The following is a 12,171-nucleotide window of genomic DNA, read 5'->3' on the forward strand; positions in this document are numbered from 1 at the left end:
CTATGCCTGGCACTCAATAGATATTCTATAAAAATTATTGATTGAATGAATGAATGATGAATAAATGAATGATGATCATCCTTATGAAATAGGTCCCACCCTAGCTGGTTTAGCTCAGAGGATAAAGCCTTGGTCTGTGGACTGAAGGGTCCTGGGTTCAATTCCAGTCAAGGGCACATGCCCAGGTTGCGGGCTAGATTCCCACTGTGGGGCATGCAGGAGGCAGCAGATCAATGATTCTCCCTCACATTGATGTTTCTATCTTTCTCTCCCTCTCTCTTCCTCTCTGAAATCAATTAAAAATATATTAAAAAAAAGAAATATGTTCCATTATTGTGCCCATTTCTTCTTTAAGAAAAAAAAATCTTTATTGTTGAAAGTATTATATATGTGCCCCCCCCCATTTTTTTTCTTAAATGTTTTTTAAATTGCTTTTTAGTGAGAAAGAGGCATCCACTAGTTGCCTCCTACACATCACCCACTGGGGATTGGGCCCAACCTAGGCATATGCCCTGACCAAGAATCAAACAGGACCTCTCAGTGCATGGGAGGATGCCCAACCAACTGAGCCAGGTTCCTCCCTATTTTATAAGCAAGGTAACTGCTTCAGACAAGGGCAGTGACTTACAGAATTAACAATCCCTTCTGTGTGTCAGGAGCTGCACTAAGAACTTGACTGATATGACCATATGTTATCCTCAAACCAGTCACTTTTTTGAGTGAGGCAACTGTGACTCAGGAAGGTGTTGTCACTTACCTGAGGCCATTGGTTAGGAAATAGCAGAGCAGGCATTCAAGAACTCTAATTCAGGCACGTGGGGACACAGAGGAAGGATTTGATGGGGTGTTCGAGTGACCCACTATCAGTGGTACTGTAGAGGGGACTCTGCCCTGAGCATTTTGGACTGGTATGTTCTCAGTGGCTGAGACCAGAGATCAGGGATTCAGATTAGGATCAATAAGGAAGTACAGGGATGGGGTTCCAGTGGTGGGATGGGATGGTGGGGTGGTAGGGGAAAGAACAGCTTGGGCAAAGGCTCTGCAATGGGGCTGAGGCCAGGCTCATTCAAGTGCTAAAAAGAGGCTGAGTCTGGCTGGTGTGGAGGGAGAAGGTGGACCACAGCTTGTCAAAACTAGACAGGCCCTTTGAGATCTCATCCAGTTCCCCAAGTTCCTCTCTCATTTTATAGATGGGGACACTGAGGCCCAGAGAGAAGTCCCATATCTAGCAAGTGGCAGAAGCAAATCTGGGAGCCTTTCTTTGGTCGCCAGGTGTATGGTCTCTGGGCTTCATTGGGAGTCATTCTATGGAACAGCCCTCATCACATTTTCCCAATTAATTGAGAGTTCAGTCCATGCCTACTGCACCCTCAGCTTGGACCAGTTTCTAATGATATTCCTTTAGTTCCTGTGCAAACAATGCACAAGATAATCGACAAAGCATTGTTTATAACAGAAAATATTGGTAATAACCCAAATAGCCATCAGTAGGGGGCTGGCTACATAAGTCATGGACTTCCTGACAACGGAATAGCATGTGTCAGTAATGGAGGTGATGAAGCTCCCTGTCTCCTAATACAGAGAGGCCTCCATGGGGAAAAGCAAGGGAGAGATTAGGAGACAAAGTGAAAGGGGGGAGCAATAGAATTTGGGGAACAAACTAGTATTATAAGAAATATTAATCAATCTCTGTTAACCGTGATCATTTTATTCTGTTTAAGGTACATTCTACTCTGGCTGGAGCTGACCTGGAGATGCAGCCCTTCCTCCCCATTTGGAGCTGCCTATTATCATGGAAAGATTAACAAAGATTTGTTACAGAAACCAGAATGCCAGCCCTTTTGCATACCTGCAGGCCTTTGCAGACCTCCAGACTGCTTACCTGTTAACTGCCCACCTGGCACTCCTTTTGGCTATTTTCCCATGTAACCCCAAGCCTTGCATATCACTAAGCCCTTTGAAGACCCCTAGCTCTTTTGCATATCTGTAAACTGCCCTTTTGCATACTTTTCCTCCGTACTTTTACTATATAAGCAACTGGCTTATGGTGGGGTGCAGAGCAGATTTCTGTGGCTGACCTGCTGCTCTCTCATACTGCCTGCAGTATTGGAATAAACGCTCATATATGATTCAACCCTGTCTCTGCTTCATTGGCTCGAGTAGTGACAGGCAGCATGGACCCATTGTTTGTCCGGTTACAAAAGCTGAGTGAAAAGGGGGCATAATCTATATTTGCATAATATGTATTTGTACATGCATACAGAAACTTGGGAAGTGTAATAATAAGAAAACAAGATTACTGAAGGGAACACTGGGCACAAGGGGAACAAGGATGGGAGGGAGACTTCATTATATGCCTATCTATACTTTTTTTTGGAATCATGTGAATGTATTTACCTATTAGTAAAATAATATAATAATGGGGACAGCTGCTACTCAGCTACTGATGAATGCTGTCATATGGGAATAGGCAGTCAGTATGGTCCAATTTTCTAATTATTTGAGAGAAGCCAGAAATCTGGATTGTATTGTAAAATCCCTTCATTTTTAAAGATTGACTTCATTTTTTCTCTCAAACACTTTTCAGGCCAAGTAAATAGGTCAGTGGGTCAGCCGCGGCCTGAAGGCCACCAGTTTTCAGCCTCATTGCTAATGGCTTCCTGCTCCCAGGGCTGGAGTTCTTAGTACCCCAGGTCTCTGCCCCGACGTGGGCAGCTGCAGACAGAAAAGCAGAAAAGCGCCTTGTGCCTTGTCCGGCCCCTCTCCTGGCACCTTCCAACCCTCATCCCTTGGGGCTGTGACACTTGGGGTTTTTAACTCAAGATCTGGAAGGCAGAGAGGGGTTATGAACTCTCAGATAATTTCCTCTCCCGGGGCCCTGCAGGCATCGAGGTCCAGCTGCCTCCTGCTGCCCACCCATCTGTCCCTGGGAGGTGGGGACAGGAGTGGGGTTGGCAGGTGGGAAGGAGACACCACTCTGGGCCTCAGATCATCAGGCTTTGTTGAGTCTCAGAATCCAAGAGAAGAAACCGAGAAATTGCAAGAAAAGAAAAACAGGGGCTTAGCTGCACCTCCCAGGTGTGTGCTGAGAGAATCCACCAAATTACAAAATGCCAGAGCTGGAAAGGCCCTAAGGGACCATCTTATCCAACCCCTTTATTGCATCATACTGCCCCAGGCCATGGCCTTGTCACCTCTCTCCTGGACAACTGGACTGCACCATCCCTTCTTTCTTTTCCTAATGTTTCATCTCCACCGTTACCCAGAGGGGCCTTTTAAAAATATATATGTTTTTATTGATTTTAGAGAGAGGGAAAGGGAGAGAGAGGGAAAAAACCCCATCAATGTGAAAGAGAAATATCAACCGGGGATCGAACCAGCAACCTAGGTATGCCCTAACTGGGAATTGAACCGGCAACCTTTTAGTGCACAGGACAACACTCCAACTAACTGAGCCATACTGGCCAGGGCCAGAGGGGCCTTTTTGAAAGAGGAAATTTGACCAGGTCCCATGTCTGTTCAGAACCTTCTGACTACTTCCTACCTCACTTTGAGCCAAAATCCTCAGTGCTGTCTACAGTCTCTCTCCCTCTCTTACCTCACCTCCTTCCGCCTTCCCCTTGCTCATTCTGATCCAGCCACTGGTACTTTGCTATTCCTTTAACACTGCAGCCTTCTCTTTCCCACCTGACTTTTGTTCCTGCTATTCCCCAGGTATTCACAGGCTCCATCTTCTTCTCTAAAATGTTGCCTCTTCAGATGGGTGTTCCTGATCATTTTCCCTTGACACTCTATCCCCCAACCTGCCTTACTTATTTTTTATCCAAAGCACTTACCACTACATGATGCTATAATACATGTTTATTGGTTTCTTGTCTAGAATATAGGATCTGTTAAGGCAGCAATCATGCCTATATTGTTCACCACTGTGTCCTTAGCACTCAGCAGAGCTTGGCACATGGATGCTTAGTGATCCTGAGCCAGTTGTCACATGAAAAGGCCCAGTTCTATAATTCTGGTAACAGCTAGTCCTGATTCTGCCATTACCTGCTTAGGTGACCTTGAGCAAGTCATCTCACCTCTCTCGGCTTCAGTTTTCTCATTTGTAACATAAGGGAGTCACCGAGACACTTTCAATTTAATAATCCTGGATGTCTTCTTTGTTCTGATGTCACTTTCTTCCCTATAGAATCTGAAAGTCCTTTAAACAAGCATGATTGCATTTATTTATTGAATAGTTAATACATTCACATGGTTCAAAATTCAAAGGTACAATGGGGACACTGTTGTCTCTCCTACCTTGTCAACACCCATTTTACAGGTGGGTCAAGTCACTCACCCCTTCTCAAGAAAGGGGAAATCTTAATACCATATAATACCCTCTTTCCAGTGGAATGAATTACTCCTGAAAGGTCTGGCTGACAAAAAAGGGGAAGAGAGAGAGAGACAGACAAACAGATAGGACCCTTAGTTTCCTCCAATGCATGTTTAGGTCAAGGCCTGACTCAGTCATTCAGCAGACCTCTCTTTTGGCATCCTCTGAGGGTCCTGGGTCTCAATGGGCACCCAGGGTGATAAGAAAGCCAAAACCATGGCAAATATATATATATTTGAAAAGAGTAAAGTGATTGATGCCAGAAGAAAAAGAAGACCAAAGTCCCTCTGGAAAATCTGAGACAGTGACCTTCCTGGGGGGTCAGGCCAGGGAGGGAGGGTCTTTTATGAAGCGGGGCCATAAGGGAGGAATAAGCACTCAACAAGTGGAGACAGAAAGCTAAGGCAACTCCAGACAGAGGGCACAGCCAGAGCACAGGCAGAGAGGTGGGGAAGTCAGGGTGTGTCTAGGAACTAGGGTTCAAGAAAAGAAGAGGAAGATGAGGTGGAGAAGTTGAACTCATAGACAAGAACCAGGAGACGTGTCCCTGCAGGATCATTGCAGCAGTACTTCTAATCCTGAAAGATGGAAAACAACTTAAATGTCCATCCACCAGAGAATGTTCAGTAACTGTGACACTACCCACCACCGCACGGCAAGCCATAGAAAGATAGATAGTACCTAATGTTGGTGGGAATGTGCACCCCTGGTAGAAGTGTAACTGAGTACAGCCATTCTGGAGAGGAATGCAGCGGTATTTAGGAAAACAAGTATATGCATGTCCTCTGACAAGGGACTAGCACACCAGGGTGTGCAGTGTGGCACTGGGTGTGCTGATGGGGAGAAAAGGAGCTCAAGCATCCGCAGCCAAGGGATAGGACAAGGCAAAATGTGGGGAAAGCACTTCTGGGTTCTTGGGAGCTGCCAGGAGCAAGGAACTAAAGGTGCACAGAGCACATGGACCAATCAAAGAAACATCAGGATGAGCAAACACACAAACAAACAGAAAACAACAACGTAGGAAATGAACACCACTTAACAGCACAATCATATTTACGTGGATTAAAAATACATACACAGTTTATCAGTATGTATCAGCTACTAAAGCTGAACATACCAAGCAATCCCATTCCTAAGTATACACACAACGGAAACGCATAGATAGGTGTATGTTTCCAAAGACATGTACAAGACTGTTCACATTGCACTGTGTGTAACGGCCCTAAGCTGAAAACCACCACATGTCCACCAAGGGCAGAAAGGTTTAATTGCAGTGTACTCATCCAATAGAGTAAGCAATCTATCGCTACAAACAACAATAGAGATACATCTCATGAATAAATGGTGAACGAAAGGAATCAGGCACAAATGAGCTCGCACTGTGTGATTCCCTTCGTATAAAGTTCAAAACCCAGCAAAGCCAATGTATGGAGTTAGAAATCAGGGGAGTGGTTATCCCACGGTTGTGGTTGGGAGGACTTGGAGGGACCTCCTGAGGGGCTGCTGATGCTCTATTGCTTGATCCGAGTGCTAGTTACATGGGTGTGTTCAGTTTTTGAAAGTTCATGAACTGTACACTTACGATTTGTATAACTCTTCTGTGTGTTATACCTCAATAAGAAAATTTAAAATATACAAACGTATAAGACAATTACTATGCATTTCGGAAGAAGTCTCAAATATTTAAGAACATAGGTCAAACACAGTAGAGAGGGTTTGAGTGGGGGTGTGGGGAGAAGGAGAAAACAATAGAAACAAGAGAGGGCCTTTGCAGACTAACTCATGACCATATGCTAAGAACTGAGAGGTGGGATTAATTAACCCTCTGTATTTCAGTGCATGAAAAATAAATGTAAAATCTAACTTGGAAAGTTAGATAAACAAATGAACTATGGTGCTTATACTACAGAATACTCTGCAGCTATCAGAAAACAGGAGACAGATCAAACATACCAATTAAAGACGTCCAAGAGCAAACAGGCTGCAGAATGGTACACTTGTGGCCCGTACCCTCCATTCCGCCTTCCTACCCTGCCACACAGAATAGTCCAAATCTGTTCTCTGGGTTCCTAACTACGTCTTTAAATGAATATCACAGTTCTGAAAAGACACACCCAATTGGGACTCCGGAGAAAACTGAGATGGGGGGTGGGGGGGTGTCAAAAGGAACTTTAAGTCTTCTCTGTAATTTAGTCTTTTCATTTTTGATAAGAATCTATTCATGGAATTTAAAAGGAATGGATTTAGTATTAAAGGTAGTGGCAAAGACCAGCTCAGGGAGGCCTGGAATATTCTGGGCTTATATTCTCTTTCGGGTCATTTAAGAATTTTCAAGTCAAGCCTTGGGACCATCTGTTGCCTGATGAAATTGAGGCATGGGGAGTTGAGAGACAGGTCTCCACCTGGCGTCCCCATCTGGCTCATGACCTTGGGAAGTCCCATCCCCTTCCCGGGCCTCAATGTCTTCATCCGCCCAATGGGAATTAGATTTCTGTGTTATGAGGGGATGTGGGAGGATGAAATGAGGGCATGGAGAGAATCCCATGAATATAAAGGATTATTCTCTGGGTCAGGGGAGGCAGGGAGTGCAGGCCTCCTCTCCACCTGCCAAGCTCACAAGCACACAAAGGAAGCGGAGGGAGGAGTTGGGGACCACCCAGGCGCATGTTGTCAGCAGCTGGCCCGGACTGCTCAGAGGTCAGCCACCTGGGCTGCCTGGAGAAATGGATATGACATGCTTCTTGCTGCTCCCAGCCTCCGTGCAGCCACAGCTCTGTCACCTCTCCAAGTCCCCATCATCACCTTCCCACCCGCAACTCACTCTCTCTCTCTCTTTCTTTCTCTCTCTCTCTCTCAGAGGACTGCACCACATTTATTCCTTTTAGTCTATTCTATTCCCACAGCCAGAGGGGGCTTTCAAAAGTAAATCCAATCATGTCTCAAGTTTACTCAAAACCCTCCAGTAGATGCCCTGATCTAAAAACAAAATCCAACCCCTTTACCCTAGCCAACAAGGTCTGACATGATCTGCCATTCTCATCATCCACCTCCAGCATGGGGGTTAAGATCCTGGCCTCCGAGAGAATCTGTCTTGGCCAGAATTCTGCCCCTCCCCACTTCATTCATTCAAAAGTGTTTATTGAGCACCTAATATAGGCTAGGTACTGTTCTAGGCATTTGGGAGAGATCAGTAACAAATCAGACAAAGGTCGCTGGCCTCATGAAGCTTCCTTTATAGCAGAGGGAGGTTAACAATAAATAGAAATATCCTAGCCAGGTAGCTCAGTTGATTAGGGCATTGACCCCATATGCCAAAACCTTTGGTTCAATCACCGGTCCGGGCACATAAAAGAATCAACCACTGAAAACATAAATAAGTGGAACAACAAATTAATGTTTCTCTCTCTCTCTCTCTCTCAAATCAAGAAATAAAATTTTAAAAATACAAGTAAGTAAATTATATAGCATGCTCAAAAATGACAAATGTTATTTTTTTAAAAAGTAAAGCAAAGGAAGTTGATCAGGAGTACCTGGGAGGAGTGGGGGCTTGCATTTTCAAAACAGGGTGGTCAGGGTAAGCCTCATTAGGAAGGTGACATTTAAGCAAAGACTTGTAGGAGGTGAGGGTGGAAGACAGGTAGACATCAGGGGAAAGTGCAAGCAGAGGGAGAAGCCAGTGCCAAGGCCCTGAGGTGGGACTGCACCTGGTATGTGTGAGGAACAGCAAGGAGGTGGGAGAGAGATGGGGGATGCCTTAGAGAGGTAGGGCAGCTCATGTGGGGCCTTGTGTGACTCGGTGAGAAGTTTGGCTTTTACTGAGTGAGATGGGAGTGTTGGAAGGTTTTGACCATAAGGGAGTAGGAGAGGCAGAACCAAGAAGGAGAGGAAGCCAAGCAGGGTGCCTTGTAGGTGGCTGTTTCAGCCTTATCCCACAGGGGAACTCTGGAGTGTAATTATACCCCAGCGTTATCCACCCATACCCATGCCAGCAGCCCAGGCAAAACAGTGGGCTTTCAAATCCCTGAAATGATGGGGTACAGTTTGTGGGGACAGTTAGTCACCCACGAGGCTCCAGAAGCCTGAGGGCAGTCCTCCCCAAGGAGAGGAGCCAATGCAGGGTGCTGAACACTTACTCCAGGGAGGCTCACAGAAATGGTAAATAGGGGTCCAAGGGGAATGGGTGAAGCATCGTTCTTGTTGGCTCCAGTCCCCAAACACCAGAGCCCCAGCACCACAGCCATTTCGCCCCGGGCTCGGGGTGGGTAAAGATGGGAGGCATACCCCAACGTGACCAGGTAGAGTTTCTCTGGTTAGAAAAGACTATAGGCACCCCTCCCATCCAGGACTTCAGAGGGATTCACGTTCTGCAAGATCCTGACCCTGTGGCTGTCCAACCTTACATACCTTCTGGGATGAGGTACTACTTAGTTCTGTTCACCTTTGGATAGTTTGGGTTGTAGAAAGTTCTGCTTCATGTTGAGTCCACTCACTCATTCAGTCAACATAGACTGAGCACCTGCTGTGGGTCAGGTACCATTCTAGGTTCTGGTGATACAGCAGCAAACAAGACGGGCAAGGTTCCCTGCCTTGAGGAGCTCCTGACTGGAGAGGGAGATGACTAGAGAAAAAAGATGGTGTGGTAAGTGCAGTGGTGGGGAAGCTCAAGAAGCTGCGAAGGCCAGAGGGGACTCTTGACTGTGAGAGGAGGTGACACCAAGCTGATAAATGGGAGATATGTAGTAGTTACATGGGTACAAAGGTATGTGAAAAAATTAACCCAGGCTGATGGAGAAATGTGTGCAAAGTCCCTGAGAATCCCACCAGTGCTCACCACCCCGCTGCCACCAGGGTTCAGTGATCATCCTGTCTTACCTGGATGGTTGGAGCAGTCTCCTCTTGGGTCTCTTACAGAGGGGCAAAGAAGCTGGGGTATGTAGCCACCAACTCTTCTCTTCTTTTTTTTTTTTTTAAAAAAAAATTTGATTTCAGAGAGGAAGGGAGAGAGACAGAAATATCAATGATGAGAGAGAATCATTGATCAGCTGCCTCCTGTGTGACCCCTACTGGGGACCAAGCCCTCAACCTGGGTATGTGCCCTAACCAGGAATTGAACCAAGACGTCCTGGTTCATAGGTCAATGCTCAATCACTGTGCCGCATTGGCCAGGTTCCTCTGTCTTCTTGGTTGAGGGCAAGTCCTGTGGGCATTAACTTTCTGCGTTCCCTACTCAACCCGCATTCATGAGCAGAGAGAAGCAGGAAGCTGAAGCATGTGCAGCAGTGTCTGCCTGTGAACTCCAGGGAGGGCTTTGCCAATTTGGGCAGAACACCTATAGCCCCTTCTGTAGCCCCACATGTTCAATGCCTCATTTCCCTTTCTGACCTTATCTTCTACCTTCCCCCCTTGCTCATTCAGTTCCACCTACACTGGCTTTGCTGTTCTTCCAACTTCCAGGACATTTGTATTCTGTTCTCTCTGCCTGGAATGCTCTTCCCCCAGATATCCACCTGGCTCACCTTACCTCCTCCACCTCTGCTCGAATGACAGGTCTTCAGAGAAGCCTTCCCTGACCACCTTATCTCAAAGAGCCCCTACCCCATCATTTCCTCCCCACCTTGCCCTGCCCTATTGTTCTCCAGAGTACTTATCATCACTTAGTATGATATATTTACTTGTTCATATGTTTATTGTCTGTCTCTTCCACCAGACTGGAAGCTTCTGAGGGCAATGACCATGTCTGGATTTGCTCATGGTGGAATCCCTAAAATAGGGCCAAGGTAGTCAGTAAATATTTGTGAAATCAATGGTTCTGAAACAGAAGTGGTTCTGAAACAAGAGTCCTTCCAGATCTGACTATGGATATGACCTCCCCAACACTTCCAGATCTGTCTTGGATATGACCTCCCCAACACTTCCAGTGGCAGGGGTACCCTCTGAGGGCCAGTCGCAGCCAACAAGCTGCCAATTTAGAAGCCTCCCTCAACTCAGCCTTTCCCGGTCTAGGCCCATCTGGCAGGGCTCAGTGGTTGGCCTGTCCAGCTCTCTTTGAGCCCCATGGTGGAGGAGACCCAGTTCTGGGACCCAGACCCCAGGGAGGCCTGCTGAGCCCTTTTTCTCCTTTGGTAAATGTTCCCCCCTTCCTTCCCAGGGCTTGTGTCTGTGTTTCTGAACCAGAAGGTGTTTACACAAAACATCCTGGGTTTGGCAACAAATTCACCCTCAATGAGAAATCCTTAATGAGTCTCCTTTTTCTCCACACCAGGCAGCTGCAGGGAACACTAGCTCTGCCTCTGGCAGTTTAAGGCAGCCAAAGGCCAGGCAAAGAGAAGGTGCCACTGAGACTTATGGGGCCACAGTTTTAGGGTCTAGAGGCAGCTGTGGTACGAACACCAGAGAGCTTCTCCAGCCGTGGGCAAACTACGGCCCGCGGGCCGGATCCAGCTGTTCTATCCGGTTCTCTTGATCTCCCCTCTGCTCCTTTACTTTGAATTTATATTAGTTCACACAAACACTCCATCCATGCTTTTGTTCCGGCCCTCCGGTCCAGTTTAAGAACCCATTGTGGCCCTCGAGTCAAAAAGTTTGCCCACCCCTGTTCTAGACCCACGTTTGCTCCTGACTTTCTGCATGATAAGGCATTGCCCTTCTCCCAGCCTCAGTCTGCAGCTGTGAAATGGGGTAGGAATAACCCACCCAGACAAAGGTTGTGAAGTTCAAGTAAGGGAAGGGGTGTGGAAGCACTTGGTCACAGGGGCCAAAAGGAGGGAATAAAAAGCTGGACTCAGGGAGGCAGGAGGTCAGAATTCTAATGTCAGGTCTGCTGTTGACTTTTTAAAGTCATGGCTGCTCTCTGAGCCTGGGTTTCCAGCTTTACAATGAGGGGTTGGGCATGATCTCTAGGGTACCCTCTGGTTGTAAAGGGCAGCCACTTTCTACCGGCCTGCCTCGTCTTGGAGGTCCCCCTGGATCCTATCGCCCACACTGATTTGCGTCTCAGCACTTACAGAACTTCATGGTTTTCCAGCCATTTCCTTGGGTCTAGGTCAACTACTCCGGACATTGGTTCCAACACCAGGGCTCAACAAACACTGGTCAAACTGAGTTGAAAAATGATTCCTGCCTCTTCTGATCCTGCAGAGAGACCATGAGAAATATTTTTATTCACTCCCATTTCATAAATTATAAACTTAAGGTCTCAGAGGTTAAATATAAGTCACACTGCTACATGGGCTTCCTTGATGTCCCTTAAACAGGGAAGTAATAATTTATATTTCTCCAGCCCTATCTCTGCCAGCTATAGTATGTAATTATTTTTTTGGTCATCAATTGTCAGATTTTCCCATTAGGATGAAGTTTCATGAGGGCAGGGACTTTGTTTTGTTCACTGCTGCATTCTCAGCTCCTAAAACTGCCTGCTTAAGAAATATATGAAGAGCCCTAGCCGGCTTGGCTCAGTGGATGGAGTGTTAGCCCTCGGACTGAAGGGTCCTAGGTTCGATTCCAGTCAACTGCGCGTACCTTGGTTGCAGACTCCATCCCACGCCCAGGCTCCATCCCATACCCAAGCTTGCGGGAAGCAATCAATCGATGTTTCTCTCTGTGTGTCTTTTCCACTTTCTAAAAGTCAATGGAAAAAATACCCTCCGGTGAGGATTAACAAACAAAACAAGTGAAGAGAGGAAGGCAGAGGTTAAGAGGAGCACAGTGCTCTCTGGGCCTACAGGGGGCGCTCCAGCCCCGCCCGGAAAGGTAGGCCCTGACACCGGTGCAGTGGAGCGCGCGCGAGCGCGCCGCCG

This window comes from Plecotus auritus (genome assembly GCF_963455305.1).
Source record: "Plecotus auritus genome assembly, chromosome: 8".
Classification (NCBI taxonomy): Eukaryota; Metazoa; Chordata; class Mammalia; order Chiroptera; family Vespertilionidae; genus Plecotus; species Plecotus auritus.